Consider the following 22,431-nt stretch of genomic DNA (forward strand, 5'->3'; position numbering starts at 1 on the left):
CATCGACATGTGTCTCTTTAAACTTCCTTTATGACCAAAACTTTTACCACAGATTGAGCATAGTGATTGTTTCTCTCCTGTGTGGACTCTCATGTGTATCAGCAGATTTTCCCAGCGGTCAAAAGTATTACCACAAACTGAGCAAATAAGGGAGGACTCTGGGTCCTCCTGGTCCAGACTGGAGCTCCACTCCTGCTGCTCAAGGGGAACCTCTTCTTTAATGACCAACACCTGCTGGACATCTGGTGGTAGAGCTGAAACATAGACATGTTCACTTTAAGGAAAACAGCCTAAGTTAGAGCCTATGGTGCAGGACAAGGCCGACTAGAGCCTACGGTGCAGGACAAGGCCGACTAGAGCCTACGGTGCAGGACAAAGCCAACTAGAGCCTACGGTGCAGGACAAGGCTGACTAGAGCCTACGGTACAGGACAAAGTCGATTAGAGCCTACGGTGCAGGACAAAGCTGATTAGAGCCTACGGTACAGGACAAGGCCGACTAGAGCCTACGGTGCAGGACAAAGCCGATTAGAGCCTACGGTGCAGGACAAGCCCGACTAGAGCCTACGGTGCAGGACAAGGCCGACTAGAGCCTACGGTGCAGGACAAGGCCGGCTAGAGCCTACGGTGCAGGACAAAGCCGATTAGAGCCTACGGTGCAGGACAAGGCCGACTAGAGCCTACGGTGCAGGACAAGGCCGACTAGAGCCTACGGTGCAGGACACAGCACAAACACTGGGCCCACAGCCGCTCACCAACGGCACAGACATTGCCGACGGCCGACCATGGCCTTGGTGTGTCTGGGGCTTAAAGTACATGAACAGAAGTGTATTTTAGTTAATTGTATAAAGATTAAACCGCAACCTTTTTCATTCTCTAATTGTTGGTTATTTTAAGACAGGCAGTAGTGAACTGAAAGAGCTGGAAGGTTACCTTTGTTTGGCTTTTGCACTGTGGCAGTTGTCAGTTTGTCTGCTGTTTTCTTCACAACATTCATGTCTCCTTGTGGTGTCGTTGTGTTGTTTGTGACCTTCCTTTTGGCGTCACTTTTCACTCGTGGTTTTGATGTTTTTGTTGCATCCTCCGTGCTGAACTTTCTAGTTTTCCGAAGCGTTCTTCTCTTGTTTGACTTGGTCTCTTTAGGTTCCCACTCTGTGTCAGAGTCACAAATGTTTAGGTCCTCCTCACTGCTGTCCAGCTGAGGCATAGAAGCCTCCTCCTCCCCTTGTGGCTTTTTGCATTCATCTGTATTGGGAGTCTTGCTGTCCAGTCGTGATGAAGCAGTAGGTCTGTTAGTAGTCAGAGAGCTGCAGGCCTGAGTCTCAGGGGGAACAACCTCATATGGGGATTGAGGCATATTATCTACAAAGACACACAGACAAAAAACACATGAAAATGTAACTTGCAAAAAATCTAAAGCAACAACTCGATGCTTAAAGTTGTGATCAACAAACAATACACAGAGATAGTCACGCATCAACGCATGTTGCCATGCCAATATCTACACAAATTCGGATTGCGCATCAAAACGTTACGGGGAACATCATCCGTTGATTTTTACCAACTGCATGACTTTTCCAGGCCTGGAAAACAATATTTTGAAACGCCATGCCTTTTCCAGGTTTTCCATGACCGTCGGAACCCTGTTAGGAGTTCAGCTGACAGGAAGTAGCTTGATCAACAGGATGGTGAAGTCATGATCTGCACTACTCTGCCTCTGATTGGCTACTCATTCCATTGTGCCACCGTACCCCTCATGTCCCTTCCGGCCAATCCATTCTAGCAAGGACCCTTGCAACCACAGGGATGCAAACTCACCAGAGTGAAAAAGGTGACAGATACCAAGGCAGACAGCTTGGCCACTGCGCGGTAGGGATGGGCATCGAATTTCGAATTTTCGAATAATCGTTGTTATTATCAAGGTCGACTTTTATTATTGAAATTCGAAATTCGAAAAAAAAAAAAAAAAAAAAAAAAAAATTGAGTGAAATGTTGCATTGTCTCCCCTGATTCTAAGTATAGTCAAATCGCTTGGTTTGAGCAAGTAAAACAATTTTTATAAGCATTTTAAGCAAGGTTTATGGAAAAATGAATGGCGGATGAAATCCCATGAAGAGGGAGAGGGGGTGACTTTGGCACCCCTTTGGCACTCAGACCTGAGCCTACTAAATATTTAATGAACCACTCATGATTGTCAAAACTGTTTTTTATTTTCGAAAATGTCAATGTCATGTAACATGTTCTTTACTTCAGTGGTGCAATGCTTGTTTGAGCTAAAAATCCACAGCAGAAGCTTTTTATATTAATTAATAAAGCCGTAGACTTAGAATCAGGGGAGACAATGCAACATTTCACTCACAAAAAAAAAAAAAAACATTTTTTTTTTTTTTTACATTTTTATTTTTATTTTCGAATTTCTAATTAAATTCGAATTTGGCCAGCGAATTTCGAATAGTGTTTTTGCTAGAAATGCCCATCCCTACTGCGCGGCCTTGCCCGCAACTTGGCTGCTGTGTGGCCTTGCCTGCCTTATTGGCGCGCGCACAATGTCTCCCTCTCTCTCTCCCTCAGTCTCCCTCTTCTCAGTCTCCCTCTTCTCTCTCTCCCTCAGTCTCTCTCCCCCTCTCCCTCAGTCTCTCTCATGAGCCTCAGACTGATGACTTATACTGACTAGGGATCTCGCGCGCTAAGCACGCTCGATTCCTAGCGTCTGCAGGACGTCATAAATATTTGCATGGCCTTCATTTACACAGAGTTTAAAATAATGTGCACGCTTTAAGAAACAATGTAACGTTATGACTACGCACTGTTACTTTGTTTACACTTCAACACTCTTGCAGAGTGCAGTTACGCTGCCCCTCCCCCCGACTGCATGAGCAATCAGTAGCTGTGATCACTGATCATCAAGTCAATTGTGACTGTTTACAACCACGTGTAGGCTGTTGTAATTCAACATGATAATGGCTGCTGAACGAGGAAAATCCCCAGAACTTTCCCCAGTCGAAAAATATAAAGTCCGGTGTGTGGGAATATTTTGGATATGGACGGCCAAGACATGACAGCATGTCTGTGGGAACACCAACCGTCCTTATTTGGCAAATTCAAGGTACTTAAAATGTTGTCGTGCATCATCATACATCGTATCGGACATAAACCATTTCCACCGGCAGCAGGATTAATGTCAGATAACCACTTTCATAGGCTAACATGGCTAACGCTAAATTAGCAACAGCTATCTTTGCTCTAAGTTAGAGTTAGACGTTAACGTGACGTGTAACGTTAGACTAACGTTAACGTTACTTGACTGAGCGAACGTCATGTGTAGGCCAGCATGTCGTTATTGTAGTGTTATGTAGAAATGATTAGGAGGCGGCGACTGTCTTTAATCAACTTTATTGTCCGGCGGACAATATCATAACACCATGGAGGAGACTGACTGCACACACTGATGGCGTCACTGGTATCCCTACTACTTGTGCTACATCAAATAGTATGATTTGATTACAAGACAGTTATCAAAACATATTGCACTCAAGAGAAGTAACATTAAATAATGCTGAAAGACTCCTCCAACCTGTAATAACGTGTGTGAGGCAGAGGGGTGTATTTGTGTGAGTGCATCAACATTGAAACTATGAGGCCATACACCTGGCACTAACATGCGTGCAGATCTACTGTAGCAAGAGAGTGAAAAGGAAAAACAATATAGATGAAACATTACGACTCTAGCTAGCTGTTTTAGTGAAACATGTTATATGAGACCTTGATTATTTTTGAAGTGCTAAATGTCAAGTTGCATGAAAATTGTTTCATGCAATTTGCAACCTGCAACTAGTTGCCTGAAAGTTTCAGTATCAAAGTACGCTGATACGATTTGTCAGTTAAAACTACGCAAAAAGGCGTTCTGTGAATTCAATTGTGTGGGTGCACTGGACAGTGGACAGTATGCATAATGCATATCATGTGTTGTGAATCCACTCACTCCGTTCACTACTACTACTGTGAAAGACTAGCGATAACCTGACCAATCCAACCGACAAACGCAACGAGTCTAGCCAATCAGAGACAGATTAATGCGGTTCCTGACTTCGTCATGCATCATGTTAGTGTGTCATGCAAGGGAGCTACTTCCTGACTTCCCGAACTGCAGCAGCTTTCTAAGATCAATATATCTAATTAGCCACTCTTAATAACAAATACAATGCGGGCAGGAGGTGCCAGAGACTGGGGAGAGCAGCAGGGAATTGGCTGGGGAAGGGAAACATTGCGGTCCATAGACTGTAACGTTATGCCGCAGACCCGTAGTCCCGAGGGTTAGCAGCTAACAACAAACATGCTAACATTACAGTAGCTGTTTCAAGGCTAGCGTTACGTTGCAGATGTTGCGGTTAAATAACATGTAATGATCGGAAGTATGCAGGAACCAAGCATGTGGCATCAGATCACCACAGTAAGTTAGTGGTTATTGATATGTTGTGGTGTTTCTAAATGTCTGGGTTTCTCCTGTTTTTGTCAGCAGAAGTCTGATGAATGAAACAACAAGGAAGGCCGTTTAGAGTTATTCTTGCATCACATTCAGTCAACTTCTCTGCAAAGATGCTGATTCTTTAATAAAACAGAAAAAAAACAAAAAAATAACTTTAGAAGACCTGAAGCTGAGATATTGATCTTTAGGAGAGACACTAACAAGAATTAATAAACAAGATGAATTGGTCATGTAGCTAAGTACTTAGTGTTTACATGGTCAATTAATCTTGTTTATTAATTCACAGAAAGGTAATGGTAGGCCTGAATATCACTGACAGGCTTTTTATGTGTCACTTGAACAGGCATGCAGATTAAACCAAAAATAGTAAATATCCCAATCATTCAAATTCACTCAATGGAATTGCAATCCAATGCTTGCTCTCTGTCTCTGTCTCTCTCTCATTTTTATTTTTTAAGTGCCCTAAACTGACTGAAGTTCCCCTTAGGCCGTGTGTCCATCTAGAGTCTTTTCATCAGCTCCAACATCTTTTTTCAGTTGTTTCCAATGAGGAGCGAGCGTATGCGGGCGCACACGGACGTCTAGAGAAAGTGCACTGCGCCCAGCGTCTATTTTCACAGCACTCCGGCGTTTTTGTGCACCGGCTCCCAGCTGAAAATATTTTAACTTTTCAGAAAGACACTGGTGTCGGGTGCTCCTTTTCAGGCAACTAATCATATGGAGAAACTATCACAACCGAGACAGAAAGGCTCAGTTGTCGGAGCAGATTGGCTAGACACTTAATATTTCTGGTGAGTGTTGAGCTAAATCACTGTATGTGTGTTGTTAGCTAATGTTAGCTGTCAGCTATCAAGCTAGCTACCACACGGCCTTAGATTACCTTTTTTTTTTAGCAGTGAGATTAATGCTAGAATGTAAACAATGTCCTATACAAATAAACATGCTTATCATGGACACATGGACGGAAAAGCCACCGTCACTTCCTTTTCCGCGTCCATTTGCTAATAACGTTAACACATAAACACACTGCATAGAAGACGTCAACTTGTCTTACAACAACAGTGGAAAATTACTCTCAAGTCATGGTGCAAGCTGCTATTTAGAGTGTAAACAGTGGAGCACGGACGGTGGCAGGAGAGGTGCGCTGTACAGGAAGCTGGGAAAAACGGTAGGGCTGTCCCAGAGTCTATTTTTCAAATACAAATAGACCCAAGATTGGTCACACACCAATGCATGGGGCGGCAGGGACGGGCAGCACTGGTAAGTTAGTTATGTTTACTGTTAGTTTTATATCCTTATTCTTTACACTGTTTATCCTATATCCTTATTCTTGGTTTGTATATTGGTAAATGGACTGCACTTATATAGCGCTTTTAAATGTGCCTACATTCACCCTTTCACACACCGAAGGCGGCAGGCTGCCACGCAGGGTGCTGGCACAGCCATCGGGAGCAATTTGGGTTTCAGTGTCTTGCCCAAGGACACTTCGACATGCGGACTGGAGGAGCCGGGGAATCGAACCACCGACCTTCTAGTTAGTGGACGACGCGCTCTACCTCCTGAGCCACAGCCGCCCCACTGCATATTGTAGTTCAGATGGAGAACTTTATCCTAATTTTACATGGGCTATTTGATTTGTCTTTTCCTAATCATATGTTTGTTTGTGTCTTCCAGACAAAGGGCAACCCATGTGTGTTTTCTCGCATTCTGTTTTTCCCTGTGTTCTCAATGTTTCCCCCCCCCCCATTGCCTAATGATTGATTGCTGCAAATAAATACTTTAATCTGGACAAAGAAGTTTCTCTGGACATTAATTTCCATTTCTGCATCCCAACCCGATACCCATGGTGACAGTCAACATAAAACGTTGAACCTTAGCCCTCCATTACACTGCTTGATATCTAGTGGTGTCGGGGGTGTGGTCAGGCGAGAAGAGCGTAGTGAGGCAGACACAGCCGTGGGTGATCATGTGTGCTGTCTGCAGCACAAACAGACAAGTAGTCTGACTGAGGAAGTCATTCTCCGAGATGGGCCTTTTTCACAGTCGCCATTTTGTGTCTAAAAGACACGGTAAACACAGGTGCAACCAACTCTCTAATTAGGGCCCCAGGACCAGAATACCTAAATGGACTGGAAGTTTGAAACCCTAATTAATGTGTTGGTGCACCTGTGCTATTTCCTGCCTTTTAGACACAAAATGGCTGCTTTAAAAAAAAAAGCCCTATTGGTACAGACCGCTGTCCCACAACGGAAAAAACAAAATTAAAAAGCATATGCAAATCTTATGTTTACTAAAATCATTCTATTATCCATTCGATACCCAAATATTTGAGATAGCCGTAAACTTAATATTTCCGACTTAATAAATCTAACATTGAACCAATTTTGGAGAATGACCCATCTATGAGTGAGCGTGTGTTTTTAGAAATAAAGCCGTGTGAGACTGCATTTGCGGACTGGTTGGGGATTCTCCTGGTGGAATATCTTGTAGTGTGTGATCCCGTCGCAGTTCAGTCATAGTGTAAAAACCGAAGACTCCTGATCACAAGACACTACGACAGACAGTTGTATAGTGTGAAAGGAACAGAGACTGCCGACTCACAAGGGTCTTGTAGTCTGTAGTACGTGCTATTAGCAAAATGTTTTCCATTGCATTTTCTACCTGCTTGCCCTCTCGCTGGGCAGGCTGGGTCCTCGGCAAAGTGATCTCCATGGCCGCATCTGAAGCACACTTTATCCAGGGTTCCTATGCAGGTCTGGAAAAGGATTACAAATGAATTTGATCATTTCCAGGTCTTGAATAGTCTGGGCATGTAGGGGGAAAATGCATGGAAAATGTTGTGGTTCAGATCCGATACACATCTAATGATAACATTTATGTTATAAACTCACTTTGAGTCCACCGTCTTTGGTGATGTGAAGAATAATATGTTCAGATAGTAGACAGAATAGGGGTGTCAAACATATGGCCCGCCAGAGGGTCCAATCCAGCCCACAGGATGACATTGCAAACTTGCAAAAGTGCAAAAAATTGCACTGAGAAGTCCTTCGATCCAATTGTATGCACTTGTAAAGGAAAAGAGGTGCCAGGTTTCAGGAGCAAGTTAAATATTAAGTAGCCTATTCATGTTTTCTGTATTCATCACTAAATGGTAAACTATTTTCAGTACCCTACCCAGGCTTTGACTATAGATAATTCCACAGAACTTGCTGTCATGCCATGCACAGTCACAGACAGTAGACTATCATTTGTTTGATAGGCCTAATACCGCAGGGAAGATGTATTTTTGTAGGCTTAGAAGTCCCTACACTTCCTGGTTCTTAGGCGTAAAAGACAATGGGATTTTTGGGATTTCAAGGTCTGTGGTTAACAAAAGTGTATGAAACAGGCACGTTTGTGTTCACTGTTCAGCAAGATAATCTTAACAAATGAGCAACACTTTTATGACTTTTTAAGTGTAAATAAGTTTATTTAACGTGATTTTCAGAAAAACGCTTCAAAGGTAATCCAAGTTAGAAGTTAGAAAATGCCCCTCGCTCACCTCCATTTCCTGAATCTGCGTTGTGTCCACTCTCACACGGCGCTGTGTTTACTTGTGTGTTGTGTCCACTCTCTCACACTGCGCTGTGTTTACTTGTGTGATGTGTCAACTCTCTCACACTGCGCTGTGTTTACTTGCGGTACAACATAGTTTAGTGCTGCGTTCTAATCCTGTGCTGGGTCTCCAGTGGTGGGTAGAGTTGGGGGGAAAAAACATCATGTACATCAGAACCTCTGCGTCATGTAGAAGTAAAGGCCGTTGTCTGTCTTTGTCTCTTGAAGCCTCCACATTGTCAGACAGAATCAAGCCTTTTCCATCTGCGTAAAGCTCAAACAAAGCCTAGGACCGAGGCCAACTTGTCCACCGTGGTCAAAGCGTGGATGCAGGCTCATTGGAAGGACTTGTCGATCTTTCCACGACCTAACTTGACTTCACACACTGTGAGTGGAAATTATCATCCTGTAACTGAAACGAATTTGCTAGCTAGCAGAGCGGAAGTTGCGCTTCTTCCGGTCGCGTCATGCGTCGAGCGCAGTCAGGCAAGGCAGAACCATTCGTACATAGGTTACGCAATAATCACGCCCTGTGCCCGCCTACGCAGCAGTCAAAGCGCCGGGATTGGCCAGGCGGCTGAGCCTGGCCAATCGGCGTGAGCTGCCAACATGATTTCGGTAAAATGGTAAATTAACAATGTTTTAACTCATTTTTCTCCATCAAAACTTATTCGCAAAACTAACACAGTTAGATTGTTCTTATAGCACAACTTTTTTCATCTCGTCTTAATCTGATATTTGAGGCAATAATTATCTTTCTCCTCAGAAAGCCCTGTGAGAAAATCCCATCAAGGTCTGCTTTGAATAGTAGCCTATAAAATAAATACCATAGTAAATGTCTGCTTTGAATAGACAAATTAGCCATTTTCACTTCCTTCAACTTTATCTATGGTTTTATATTGCATGTTTTTGTAGTTTTTTTGTTGGGACTGGAACAGGGATTCCCAGCTGGACTTGGGAAAAATGTAGAAAAAACTGTGGACTGGATCGTATTTGATTTTTGAGATCAAATGTCTGCTTGTTGAAGCTTGGGACTAAAGCACCTGGGTTTTTTCATCTTTTAAAATAAAGATGTTTAAAAAACTATTGCTTGTTACATTTTCAGTGCTGTACTTTTTCTCTGGGTAAGAATTGAGCTTGAAATTAACGATATGATACATTATATTATGATATGAGCTATGTTTTTGTAGATTGTGTACATTGTGTAGATTACAATTATTATGCTTATTATTATTACTATGCTAGTAAGGAAGGTAGGTGACCATAATTCATTTCAATGTCCGCTCTCGAAATCGCTGTCCGTTCTCAAGAGCTATTCAGTTAGTTAATGAAATCGCTGCCCTCCAGTGTTTGTGGTGTGGGAGATTCCAGCTGTCAAAAGAAGAAGACAAAATACTTGCTCCTGGCCAATCCCGGCGCTTGACTGCTGCGTAGGCGGGCACAGGGCGTGGTTATTGCGTAACCTATGTGCGAATAGAAATCACGCGGCGCGCGTCGAATCTGCGCAGAATGCCGCATTCATGTGCTCCTCCTGGCTCCTCGGATATACCAGGGGTGGACGTTCAAGTGCGAGGCAGGGTAGTACAGCCTACAGCATACGGTATATGCACGCACAGTCACACACTACATCCATGTATCTGTACTTCATCTTTTAATTAATTACCTTATTTTGCGAGACAAATATACATAAAGCCAATACGCACAGCTGTGTCTTTCTCTCTCAACGTTACTGCTGCCTGTGCATGCTACTATGCTACATTCTTTGAGATTTAAGTTTGAATGAAACAATTTGCGTTTTGTTCTTTAGACTCCACTCTCCTCCGCTCTGTTCCTCTGTCATCAAGGCTCTGATAAAAACGAACGCTCACTACCTGCTTTGCTTTTGAGATCTGCTTTTCTCTCTCACCCCTTCCCTCTCCCTCTTTACACATTCTCTGCACACTACACTTAATTTGAAGGAAACATCAATGATACTTCAGGATTAAGGTTCGAATGAAATAAATTATTTGTTCTTTAAACTGTCCTGACTCCAGATGGTATATTAGTCCAACGTGCCAGAAAACCACAAAATAAACAATGATCATGATGCTGTTAAGAATACAATGGTATTATAGGGATATATGATTCAGTTTGTTGTTCTATCCTCATATCTAGTCTCGTATATGGGCGACTGAAGTTTATTTATCCACTTTTTCTTTACCACTACAGCACTGCTCCACAAGAGCTGGCCTGACATTTATAATTGACGAATGGTAGGTTAATTTAACACAAGCCAAGTAATGTTAAACTTCATTTTTTTTACATTTTCTCCTCCAGATAACATTCAATTCCGCAATCATCCAATGAGAAACATATATGTGCACCAAATTATATATTTTCACTGAGGACAAATCAAAATACCATAAAAACACACTCAACCCTCTGTGGGTGCCGAATCCTCCAAATATCACAGAAAGGAATTACTCCAAGACTAGCACTCCAATAACTGTGATTTCTCAAATTTTAATATGTATTGTCTGCACACCGACAAGACACCGGACCCCCTGATCCTCTCTCCCCAAAGTCGAACCCCCCCCCCCCCCCCCCCCCCAAACACTGGTCCCCCCAGACACATTGATAGTCAGTCTACTGCATCCATAGATTTTAATGTGTCAGGGACTCAGGACACTATTTACATCACTGTATGACAATACCTCAGTCAGTGGTATGACAATGTTTCTACTGAAAGACAATAACATTGAATTATTGTCCAGCCCATTATATTAAGTAACCTCTGCTGTGTGCACGCTCATGTGTCTTCAGGTTTCCTTTAAGACCAAAATGTTTACCAGAGTGAGCATTTAAATGGTTTCTCTCCTGTGTGGACTCGTTTAACTCTCCTTTTAAGACTACAATGTATCAGGTGCATCTTTTCATGTGTCTCTTTAGGTTATCTCGATTACGAAAACGGTTACCACAGACTGCGCAACTAAATGGTTTATCTCCTGTGTGGATAGTCATGTGTCTCTTTAAGCTACCTTTAAGACTAAAACCGTTACCACAGACTGCGCACCTAAATGGTTTAGGTGTATCTCGTGTGTGGACACTCATGTGTCTCTGTAAGCTACTTTTAAGAGTAAAACGGTTACCACAGACTGAGCAACTAAATGGTTTATCTCCTGTGTGGACACTCATGTGTCTCTCTAAGCTTTCTTTATGTGGAAAACTGTTACCACCGACTGAGCATACAAATGGTTTCTCTCCATTGTGGGTACTGCGCATGTGTCTGGTCAAATATCTGTTTTGAGTAAAACCTTTACCACAGACTGAACAATTCAATTGTTTCTCTCCTGTATGGATCATCGTATGTCTCAGTGTATCTCCTTCGTGGATACTCATGTGTCTCTTCAGTTTTCCGTTTTCCGAAAACCCTTTACCACAGACTGAGCAACTAAATGGTGTATCTCCTTCGTGGACACTCATGTGCCTCTTTAAGCTTTCTTTATGTGGAAAACAGCTACCACAGACTGAGCATACGAATGGTTTCTCTCCGCTGTGGATTTTGCTCATGTGTTCGTTCAAATTTGTGTTTCGACTAAAACCTTTACCACAGACTGAACAATTAAAAGGTTTGTCTCCTGTATGGATCATCGTGTGTCTCGGTTTATCTCCTTCGTGGACACTCATGTGTCTCTCTAAGCTTTCTTTATGTGGAAAACTGTTACCACCGACTGCGCATACAAATGGTTTCTCTCCATTGTGGATACTGCGCATGTGTCTGTTCAAATATCTGTTTTGAGTAAAACCTTTACCACAGACTGAACAATTCAATTGTTTCTCTCCTGTATGGATCATCGTATGTCTCAGTGTATCTCCTTCGTGGATACTCATGTGTCTCTTCAGTTTTCCGTTTTCCGAAAACCCTTTACCACAGACTGAGCAACTAAATGGTGTATCTCCTTCGTGGACACTCATGTGCCTCTTTAAGCTTTCTTTATGTGGAAAACTGCTACCACAGACTGAGCATACAAATGGTTTCTCTCCGCTGTGGATTTTGCTCATGTGTTTTTTCAAATATCTGTTTTGACTAAAACCTTTACCACAGACTGAACAATTAAATTGTTTCTCTCCTGTATGGCTCATCATGTGTCTCTTCAGTTTTCCGTTTTCCGAAAACCCTTTACCACAGACTGAGCAACTAAATGGTTTATCTCCTGTGTGGACACTCATGTGTCTCTCTAAGCTTTCTTTATGTGGAAAACTGTTACCACACACTGAGCATAGCAATGGTTTCTCTCCAGTGTGGATTTTGCTCATGTGTCCGTTCAAATCTCTATTTTGACTAAAACCTTTACCACTGACTGAACAATTCAATGGTTTCTCTCTTGTGTGGATCATCCTGTGTATCATCAGATTTGCCCAGCGGTCAAAGGTTTCACCGCAAACTGAGCATTTAAGGCATTGACTGGTAGAGAGTTCCTCCCGTTCCTCTTTAATGTGTGGGGGCTCTGGGTCTTCCTGGTCCACACTTGAGGTCCACTCCTGCTGCTCAAGTGGAACCTCTTCCTTAATGGCCAACACCTGCTCGACGTCTTGTGGTACAGCTGAAATATAGACACATTCAGATTAAGAAAAACTCAAAGCTAAAGTTAGCATGCTAGTTCCAGGACATGAGATTTATTTTTTCTATGATGGGTGCGTCGTCCCTCATCCATTCTATAAAATGGAGTATTGGAAAAATCTCACCCCCTGGGACCATGGCATAAGCTCTCCCCACCCTCCAGTGCCTCCTGCCAGCATTGTAGTAGTATATGGAGACACACTTTTCCACAGACAAAATTCCAAAACTTTTCCATGATTTATCAAGGATCCAGAATATAATTTCCATGACCATTTGTGAGCCTCAGGTCGCTTTCACATATAAGCGGTTTGGTCCACTTACCGCGCCAGAGTTTGTTTCCTCGGATAAGGCATTGACTGGTAGAGAGTTCCTCCCGTTCCTCTTTAATGTGTGGGGGCTCTGGGTCTTCCTGGTCCACACTTGAGGTCCACTCCTGCTGCTCAAGTGGAACCTCTTCCTTAATGGCCAACACCTGCTCGACGTCTTGTGGTACAGCTGAAATATAGACACATTCAGATTAAGAAAAACTCAAAGCTAAAGTTAGCATGCTAGTTCCAGGACATGAGATTTATTTTTTCTATGATGGGTGCGTCATCCCTCATCCATTCTATAAAATGGAGTATTAGAAAAATCTCACCCCCCGGGACCATGGCATAAGCTCTCCCCACCCTCCAGTGCCTCCTGCCAGCATTGTAGTAGTATATGGAGACACACTTTTCCACAGACAAAATTCCAAAACTTTTCCATGATTTATCAAGGATCCAGAATATAATTTCCATGACCATTTGTGAGCCTCAGGTCGCTTTCACATATAAGCGGTTTGGTCCGCTTACCGCGCCAGAGTTCATTTCTTCGGATAGTGCGGTTCGTTTGGGCTGGTGTGAAAGCGCAAACAAACTCTGTTGCGGAACAAACAACGAACTCTGGTCCGCTTGAAAACGTGGGTCTCGGTTCGCTTCCAAGTGAACCCTGGTGCGGTTCGTTTGTTGTGTGAAAGCAAACCAGACTAAACACAAGAGCGCCAGTGCATCTGATGCACTCATGCAGTGCACCATGAGTAGAAGACGGTAGAAGGGAGCAAAACAAACACTGCGACACGCACATCTGTACAGTACTACCTGCGCACCGCATGACGTACGTCGCCATAATAACAAACAACTCAAACTCAAAAAACTCAACAGCTGGCTTCCCGCGCTTCTCCTTCGGTACGTAGGCTACTCGTCTCATCTGCAGAATGAAATGTTGCTGCCTCATCTGCTGCTCATATTGGGCACATTCTTGTAAAATATGTATTTGATAGTAACACCAAAGTAAAACCAGAAATCCCAATATCGCAGGTGTTGCTCCATGGTTTGTGTTTTGCGGATTCACTTGTGTTGTTCAGTCAGCCCTCAGCCAGGCTAGAAGCCTGCTGGAGAGGAGATATTTCCCTTCTCTATCCTGTCCAATAGACGAGTGACTGTTTCGACCACGTGACATTGTTCAGAAAGTTTGGTGCGCTTGGAAAATTGCTGTGTGAAAGCGAACCAGACCAAATGAAAAATGAAACAATGTTGCAACTTCAACCCCCCGAATCGCACCGAGTCCACCAGCTTATATGTGAAAGCGACCTCAGACACCACACCGGACCGATGGCAAAGAACTAGTGGCAACAAAGGCCGAGTGCTGCGTGGCCTCACGTCGCCTGTGCCGGGGCCAAAAAGTTACACTCAAACACACTGCAAAGACTACAGCCGATGGTCAACTAGCACGTACGTTCTGAGACCATGACTGCAGATATACAAACCAGATTCATGAATCACAACACTCTCGCTCACCACTTTAATGGTCTCTCTCTCTCTCTCTCTCAGCAGCGGCGTCCCGCCACCACTGAAAAAGTATGTCATGCAAAATGCCATTGAGTTACAATTACACAACTCTGCATAAGCTTTTACTTTGAAAATCTGGCTGCACGCCAGTCAGCCGAAGCCAACGCCTACTATGCCCCACCACTCTGTCTTATCCAATCAGAACCAGCCCAGTAACAAAGGATAAGTCTACCAGGCCCTTGTCAACTGCCTCCGTGATACCAAATCCTGGATGTCATCTAATCTCCTCCAACTCAACAGTAAAAAGACCGAGCTCATGGTTGTGGCACCGGCGGCACTGCTCAGGAAGGTTGGAGATCTCCTCCTCGACGTAGACGGCTGCTCCATCTCACCATCCACTGAAGTCCGCAACCTGGGCGTCATCCTCGACTCCACTCTCTCCTTCCACTCCCACATCAAAACAATCACCAAATCTGCCTTCTACCACCTCAGAAACATCTCCCGACTCCGGCCATCACACTCCGATTCCGTTGCTGAAACCCTCATACACGCCTTCATCACCTCCCGCCTGGACTACTGTAACGGAGTCCTGTTCGGGGTTCCCAACAAAACCCTGGACAGGCTCCAATATGTACAAAACTCAGCTGCCAGGGTTCTTCTGACCCGCACCAAACCCTGGCAGCACATCACTCCCACCCTCATCCACCTCCACTGGCTCCCGGTCAAGTCCCGTATCTTGTACAAAATCCAACTCCTCACTTACAAATCCCTCCACGCCCTCGCCCCCCAGTACCTGTCTGACCTCCTGCAACCCTACACCCCGTCCCGGAACCTGAGGTCCTCCAACTCGGGTCTCCTCTCCATCCTCCACTCCCACCTGCGGACCTTTGGGGCCAGAGCCTTCAGCGTGGTGGCCCCCACCCTTTGGAACCCTCTCCCAGCCGAAATCCGTAACGCCCCATCACTGGCTACCTTCAAAACTCACCTGTTCAACACAGCCTTCAGCAGCTAGTCTATTTCTGTTCTTTGTTGTCATCTATGTGTGTCTGTCATCTTTTGTGCTCTGTGAAGCGGCCTTGGGTTCCTTGAAAGGCGCTATATAAATCCAAGCTATTATTATTATTATTATTACTGTCCAATCAGAGGCAGAGTAGGACTGGCAATATTTGCCTCGCTGAAGATTATTTGTGGGCGAGATACAGTCGGACCACACTTTAACATAACTTTACAGAGAACGAACAAAAGAAGACGGAAGCAAACTCGGATGACCGCACCACGGATTTATGCCTCTGCCATTCATTCATTCTTGAGTCCAAATCGCCATTTGAGGCAAATTGGAAAAAATTGCCTCAAGGCCCCCCTGAGATGTTGCGTTACAGAGCTTGGAAATCGGGTGTGTGAGGTCACAGTGACATTGAACTTTGACCTTTAACCATCAGAATCTATTCAGTTCATCCTCGAGTCCAAGTCGATGTTTGAGGCAAATTTGGTGAAACTCCGTCAAGGCATTCCTGAGATATCGCGTTAACAAGCTTGAAAATGGCATTCGAGAGGTCACAGTGACCTTGGCCTTTAACCTTTGACCACCAAAATCTAACGAACGTCTTATCCCGACCTCCGACACTGTATGAGATGAGATTCGGCACATCTGACAACATGTAACAGGTTACCAAGGTACTTGCATGTATCAAACGAGAGACAGAGGTGTAGCCCAGACTCAATTGTGTGTGTGGGAGAGTGTGTCACATGTAGGGATGGGTATCGTTTGGATTTTATCGATACAGATACCGGTATTGCTTATCGATACAGATTCTTATCAATACCGATTCTTATCGATACTACTTTCCATAATTTGGTGCAAAGTTAAAAAAATACATGCTACAGCATGCACTGGGACACGTCATCAGTGTGGTTATCTGGGGTCGTAAGGTGTTTCGGGTCTCTCAACAACATACACCCTCGTCCAGTAGACCCAGCCGAGGCCGATTAAGACCCCGACCCACGTCCCAGAAGCAGCCGCTCACGGATCAGCCTTCCTACTCTATCTGCAACGTTGCCCGCGGAAGGGTTGATCACGCCCAATCCGCTGCAATAGAGTTAGTGCTACACCGCAGTATTGTAAGACCCTTCGGTGCATGGAGGGTCTAGGCCCTGTGTGGGTGACTCCAGGCCGGGCTCCTCCTACGTCTCACCAGACCCTCCTGGGGGTCCTACCATGGGCAGAGGACGCCTTAAGAAGGCCTGTGCGCTGCACGTCATTCGCCTGTGGCGAGCACGTCGCTCTAGCCTGAAGGACCCCAGGCTGCGCCGATGTTTGCACAGATTTTCAGGAGGCTAATCCGTAGCGTTTGTGGATTTCTCCGTCACGAGAGCCAGGATGGGATGCTAATCCCATCCCGTACCGGATGCCGTCTCTCCGAACATCAACTGTCTCTCCAGCTTGTCACCAAACTATACTTGGTTGTCACCTAGTCTATTCCTAGTCTATTCCACCCTATTCTATTCCTAGTCTATTCCCCTGGCCCCTACTGGCCAGGGGAGCTAGGATTCTAAGTTTAAAAAATACATGCTACAGCATGCACTGGGATGCGTCATCAGTGATGGTAGCTGGGGTCGTAAGGTGTGACATGAAAAGATGTGAATAGATTCAACAGTCATTTTGTTATGACTTATTACAAGATAAATTCCTGAGAAGCTAGGCCTATTTCACCGCTGTGAATATGATGATTTATTAAACTTAGGTCACCTGCTGTAGTAAAAATATGCTATTCTTTTTTTTTAAATTGGAGCCCTTTGACCAGAGAAAACATCTGTAGTTTTCCCCATTTTCACTCTAAAGGGGGAATCATACTACAACACTCAGAATGGGTGGGTGACTGACTGGAAACTCGACACCACCAAGACAAAGTTGGCTGGATGAAATCTCTTTACTGGGGCATATTTTCATTTACTAAATGTTTTCTTCATCGAGTCTGGATGTGTTGTGATGTGAAGTTTTACTTACAGCCACCGGGGGGCACTGCATGCGCAGCACTGCTGTTACGCTACAGTTAAGATGGTACCGACAGAAGAAGACTGTACCAGAGACTGTCTCTGGTTGTACGTTTAAGCTAACATGCTAGAAGCCTGTCCTCTCTCCTTGTGACTACCGAGCGAAATAAAGAGACAAGTTAATAACATGACCGTTTGGAGTTGATGACACTGGATAAAGTACACCCGTTTTCAAAGGATTATGAAACAAACCAGCGCGATGGAGTCAGTTATGTTATGTGGAGTTTATGGACTAACTTATCTGAATCATAAATGGATGGTTGTAACTGGATGTAACGTTACAGGTAAAGTTAACACGTTTGTTGTGTTGTTCATTCAGAGTTGGCAAATTCCACATAATATTCTGTGAGAAAACAAGTCAAGTTTGGCAGTGTGATTCAACACAACAGCGTGATGCCTACTGTCATGAAACCAGTTTTCTTCCAAATATATTCTACTGATATCTTTTCAAACTGTCACAAGCGTAGTGACGGGACAGGAGTGTAAACACGCAACGTGCTGCTTCGTCATCATTAGGGAGCAGTAAAAGAAAAAAAATGAAAATAAAATATATAATAATAATATAATAATAATATGTCTGGCAAATATTATTAATATAATTATTATTATTATCAACTCCATACTCAATAAATTTGGTTCTCTTCTCCCTATGTATTCCACACTCTCTGGCTTAACACAAAATATGGAGAAACTTAATTTACTGATCCAATATGTGCCTAATTTTATATTTTGCGTATTTGGGTAACATTACATATCCATAACTAAAGGAAAACAACCAAATCTAAAGGTAACTTCACTGTTGTAGATATTATGTATAACTATGGGCAGGGGGGGGGGGGGCACATTTGTTTGGGCTGCTGGGAATAAATGTTACGTGAAACATCATCCATGGAAGATATACTGCAGCATAGCTGAATTAAGTTCATTACAGACAATCAAATTTAATTCCACAACTTTTCAAGCACTTTTATGGATTTTTACCAATTCCATGACTTTTCCAGGCTTGGAAAACAAGATTTTGAAACTCCATGACGTGGGAACCCTGATATGTATATACATGGGGGCAGTTCTCTTGTACCTCCTGATATGTATATACATGGGGGCAGTTCTCTTGTACCTCCTGATATGTATATACATGGGGGCAGTTCTCTTGTACCTCCTGATATGTATATACATGGGGGCAGTTCTCTTGTACCTGAAGCATATAGCAACAAATTGAACAAATAGTTGTTCAGCTGCAGCGGCGATGGTGGAGGACTCTCATCTTCTGTGTCAGCAACATGACCAGGATCCTCCCCTGAGATGATGGAAACAGAAATAGGACCGAGTGTAAACATGTCATCAAGCAACACGAGTAGCTAATGTTGTTCCTGATAGTTAGAATAGCATATAGTTCCTTGATCATTTCTATGGTTAAGCTCATGTTCACATAATGTTTCCCTATTTCCCGGAAATTGAACTGACAGTCATGCATGTCCACGCGTGGGCATGTATGACTGTTCATAGAACAGATTCCTTTGCATTTATTGTTGATGTGACTACTGACAACAGCAGCAGGATGAATTCTGAAGTGTTTCGGACAATATTATCTGCTCATATTCTGTCAAATGCTTCAGAAACCATTTGGACGATTGCATGATCATGTTAGTTTGTCCAACTATTTTGGTCCTTTAAAACGTAGTTTTGGTCCCTTAAAATGTAATGTAATTCCTACACTGTAAATACCCCTGAATTAAAGCTGGAAGTCTGCAGTTAAAGCACATATTGATTGTTTCATTTCAAGTCCATTGTGGTGGTATACAGAGCCAAAATGATGAAGATTGTGTCCAATGTCAGGGAGTTCCCCAAGCCCCGGTAGCCGGCTATTTCTCCTCCTACTGGCCTCTAGCCTACCGATTACTTTATACACTGTAAAAAAAAAAAAGTGTGTGGGGAGGGGGGTTTACAGTGCACCTGAATGCAACATACAAGATACCCGCTGAATAAGTGTCCAAATGTTCATGTCATTCTGGCCAATACTCCACTTCTGTTATAACATTTCAGTCTGGAATATGGATTATCTTTCAATAATCTTTATGACCAAAAGGCTAAAAGTAATCTCATGTGTAAGAAATGACTGTTGTACATTGAAGTAAAAAATTTAAATAATTAACTTGTTGGTTTTGGATTTATTTAGCTTCAACAGTCCATTTTTGTTTGTGTGACCCTCAACACAGGCTTTGAGAATCCCGGGCCACTTACTGATACTTATGCTTAAATTAACCCACTCATATTCTGGTTTATTTCAAGAAAAACATTTTGGCTAGTGGAAATTCTAATTGGCTGGTAACTTCTAGCAGCCATATTGGCAGGTGGTCAAAAAAGCTAATTTCAAGCCCTGCAGGGAGAGCAAGTGGTGACATAGGAGTGAGTGAGAAAAGGATCAAATATTGGTGTTAAGACTGAATAATGACATCACAACTGTTAATTTAAAATGAGTTATTCCTCTAAACCTGACTTCAAATGCCCCAAATTTTTCCGCGCCAGCGCCGTTCGGCCCCCAACCCTCAGCAAAATCTGGCCCTCTGGTGGCGAGGACATTTTTTTGTGGTCCTCTCTATCATCAAAGTTCCTGGGTTACGGCATGACAATATTTGTTCGGCCCCCGTGTTCATGTGTTCTGTCATCTTCAATCACCAATACATAGTTTCAGTCTTGACCCTCTGATTCAACACACTGTCTTGTCTGCCATTATTTTGACTTGCACATCTTAGCAAAGTGGTTTCTTTCATTGCATTTTCTACCTGCTCGTCTTCGCGCTGGGCAGGCTGCGTCTTCGGCGAAGTGATCCCCATATCCGCATCTGAAGCAGACTTTATCCAGGGTTCCTACGCAGGTCTGGAAAGTCTGGAAAATGATTAAAAATGAATGGGATCATTCATTTCCAGGTCTTGACTAGTTTGGGCAATGTTGTGGTTCAGATCAGATGCACACATAATTATACATTTTATGTTGTTATAAAACTCACTTTGAGTCCACAGTTTTTGTCAATGTGAAGAATAACGTTCAGATAGAGGGATGCTCTTATTACCCAGCCGCTGTCAGCAGGCATTATATATCAAACTAGTGCTCCCCCCCGCACATACACTGCACTCTGTCAGGTCCCCCTAAGCGCAAGTTTGAAGTCGATCCAACAAACGGTTCTCGAGATATGTGAAGAAAATTCATACAAACAGTCCTGGAATAAGTCCAAATTGCATGAAATGCGGCACTGCACACCATCGGGGTCCGAGCAGCGCACTCCCCAAGGTTGAAGTCGATCGGACGAACAGTTCTCAAGATAAACCACTTTTTGTGTTGCCAGTAGGTGGCGCTGTGCCGAACTGCACAACATTCTGCACTGTTCTGTCAGGTTCCCAGCAGCACACTCTCCAAGTTTGAAGTCGATCAAATGAATGGCTATGGAGATAAAGCGCCTTGTGTTGCCAGTAGGTGGCGCAATGCCAAATTGCAAGGAATTCAGCTCCCTGCACTCCCTTGAGTCCCCCTAAGCGCACTCCCCAAAGTGCAAACAGTGAACTTCCCAGCTCAACTTTTCTGCAAATGGAATGCTAACAAAACGGATGTGACGTAATTTAGCCTCCACATCCCAGTTCTTTTGCGATAAAGGAACGCACGATCAGCAGCCCCGACGTAAGAGGTCGATAGGGAACAAGGAGGGAGCACGTGGAAAATGGCGTCGGAGAGTGAGAGTGAGAGCGAGAGTGAAATTGAATATGATCAGGATAATAGGGGAATTGAGAATAAACGTAAAAGTTTGTCGAGTGTTTCAAGTGGTACAAGTCAGTTAGTGAAGAAAGTGAGGAAAGGGTTAGGTTCGGATAGTGAGTGTAGTCGAGCAGTGAGGAAGAAGCAGCAGTTTGTAGTGGGGATGAGGGTGGTTTCATCGAAAGAGGATGGTATATTTAGTGATCAACATAAAGTAGGGGAGTTTGTGGAGAGGAGGCTTGGGCAGGTAAGGTCAGTTAGAGTAGCAAGAAGTGGATTAGTTATAATTGAGTGTGTTTCAAAAGAGCAGAGAGACAAAGCTGTAAAGGAAGTAAAGTCGTGTAGAAATAGGGCTACTGGAGGTGAACGTGCTAGTGCAGCTATTGTAACATGTTTTGTACTTGGATCTGAGGTAAGGAAGAAGGGTGTGGTGAGTGGTGTGCCTCTGTCGGTAGAGGCTGAGATGTTTGAAAGTGTGGAGGGGGTGCTGGAGGCAAAGAGATTGACACGATATCATGAGGGGGAAAGGGAGGAGAGTTTGTCTGTGTGTTTGACCTTTGATGGAGAGTTGCCTGAGAGAGTGTATGTGGATTATTGTTGTTATAGGGTAAGGCCGTTTGAAAGAGCACCGATGAGATGTTATTGCTGTCAAGAGTATGGTCATGTTGCTGCTGTGTGTAGAGGGGTCCGGAGATGTGGGAGATGTGGGGGAAAGGAGTGTGAGAGAGACACGTGTTTAGAGGAAGACAAGGCAAAGTGCCTACACTGTGATGGTGATCATCATGCGGGTTCAAAGCAATGCCCAAGGAGAGTAAATGAGGTGAAAGTGAATCAGATTAGGGTAAAAGAGAAGGGTATGTCATATGCTGAAGCTGTTAAAAGAGTGGAGAATGAGAGTGATAAAATGGAAGAAATTGAAAAGGAATCAGAGAAGAAACAGAAGGGAGTTGAACAAATCATTTGTGTGGACAAAAAAGGATTTTTGACATTTATGACCATGGTGATTAATTGTACAGAGCAGATCAAGGGAAAAAAGGAAAAGATTAAGATGATGATGGATGCAGCTAGAAGGTTCTTGAATGTTGTGGACATTTCTGGAGAGGAGATTGAGAAGGCGCGGAGGGATGAGTTCCCGACGACTGAGCA

The sequence above is a fragment of the Poromitra crassiceps genome (genome assembly GCF_964638095.1).
Source record: "Poromitra crassiceps genome assembly, chromosome: 3".
In the NCBI taxonomy this organism is placed as follows: Eukaryota; Metazoa; Chordata; class Actinopteri; order Beryciformes; family Melamphaidae; genus Poromitra; species Poromitra crassiceps.